The sequence below is a fragment of the Cynara cardunculus genome (assembly GCF_001531365.2).
Source record: "Cynara cardunculus var. scolymus isolate 2C chromosome LG 13, CcrdV1, whole genome shotgun sequence".
Lineage (NCBI taxonomy): Eukaryota > Viridiplantae > Streptophyta > Magnoliopsida > Asterales > Asteraceae > Cynara > Cynara cardunculus.
In genome coordinates, this window is record NC_037540.1 from 12,874,865 (window position 1) to 12,876,936 (window position 2,072).

Sequence of the window (2,072 nt, forward strand, 5' to 3'; positions counted from 1 at the left end):
TTTTATTTTTATTTTAGAGGGTATTTTAGAAAAAAAATTTATCATATATATATACATATACATATATATATATATATATATATATGAAAGGATTTATTGAAAATATTTAATATAATATTTTATTTTTTCGGGGCAGTGATTTCCTGTAATTGACAAAAATATATCAATGGACCATGATTCATTGATTTGTTGGATATAAATGTTAAGAATCAAACCGTTCTTAAAAGGACCATATTGTTATAATTTATTACATTTTAGTCTTTGTGGTCGTTGCTCAGTATCACGTCTCATCCCCATTTTGAATTAATCATATTTTTGGTTACTATGATTGCCATTTTGTTACACTTTTTGTCCCTCTGGCTAACTTCCATTAAAAGACTTATGTTAACTCCCATTAAAAGACTCTGTTAACTCATGGGTCTTTTGGTCTTTTTACTGTTTTTTATTTTGTTTAATCAGTTTTTTTTAATACGCCCAACCCACCCCCACCATCCTGTCTCACAAGTCAGTGATAACCCCAACCCTCCCCTCTAGTATTCTTCTTCGGTAACAACCCCACCACCTCCCCCTCTGGCGGAAAATTCCAACTACAAATCAAAAAGCAAAGTCAAAAACTAAATAAGAAATCCAAATTCAAATTGCAATGGAATCCAAATCAAAATTCTAATTCTAATCCTTAAATTATAACAAAGTTCAAAAACTAAAACCCATTCAAGCATTCCAAATCATTCAATCCAAAACAAAAATTAAAATCCATTCAAAATCAAAACCCACGATTGACGTGCAACCTTCATGTTGCTTGATGGGTTTGAACCCACCACCGTGACCGTGACTCCCCTACCCTCCCCCTTTGTTCATCTTTTTTTTCTTGGAGAATCCAAATCAGATCAACAAAATAGTATTGGTATGCGGAATTTATAGAGAGGAATCCACGATGGTTTTAGGTGTCAAATATGAATTTCCTCGGGATTTGTGACAATGATTTCATGTTTGTCACAAAAAACTATCGAAATATGGCTTCAAATCAAAGGTACAAGTTCATGTAGACAAGAAAGATGGTAGGGGCTCACGGTGACGAGGGGGAGGGGAATTGTAGGTGGGTTGTCACTAGTTCTGTGTGTTGTCACTAGTTCTGTGTGTTGTGGGTTTTGATTGGAGGAAGGGGAACTTGGTTTTGATTTGTAGGTCAACATTGGTTCGGTCGTGGCGGGGTAGATACAGGGTCGATGTGAGGATGGTGGTAGTGATGTCGTTAGAGGAAAGTTGCAGGTGGGTTGCCACTGGTTCTTAGTGTGTGAATGTGTATGAATCTCGATTGAAGAAAGGGAAATAGAAAATAGAGTTTTGATTTGTAGGTCACCCTGGTTTAGGGATGGTCATGAAAACGAGACTGGTTGGCTGCTTGATCTAAAAGAAGAAGATGGTGCCAGTTATCGCCTGGAGAGATAAGATCATTGGATGGCAAGGGTGGTAATTGTTGCTTGATCGTGAAGATGTTGAGGAATTAAGGGGTATAAACTTTAAATGTAATATAACTATTAAATATTAAATAAATGCTCCCGAGTTAAACGACCTCTTTTAATGGCAATTAATTAGAGGGACCAAAAATGTACTAAAATGAAAACCATAGTAACTAAAAGTGTAATTATTTTAAAATAAAGAAAGGTTTGATAATAACCACAAAGACCAAAAATATAATTTACTCCAAAAAAAAAAAATTCTATCTTTTCTTTATAGCTTACTAGGAGGGTATTCGCGCAATATAGCGAGATAAATCTCGATTTTAATGTTTCATTTATTCCGTCTCCCTCGATGTTATAATACGATTTTATGTAGTACCGAAAAAACGATAATGCTTTTTATTTTTTTGAATAAAATATGAATTTAAAGGTATCATAAAATTTTAAAAATATATATATATATCGATTTTTGTATCAAATTAAATATTTAAAAGTTCTTGTTTTTGTTTTTGTGTAATTTCTTTAATTCTATTTTTTATTATAATTTAATTTAGATTTGATGATGAATAATTCTTTTATAACGATAAAATTTACTATTTTGAATTCAATAAT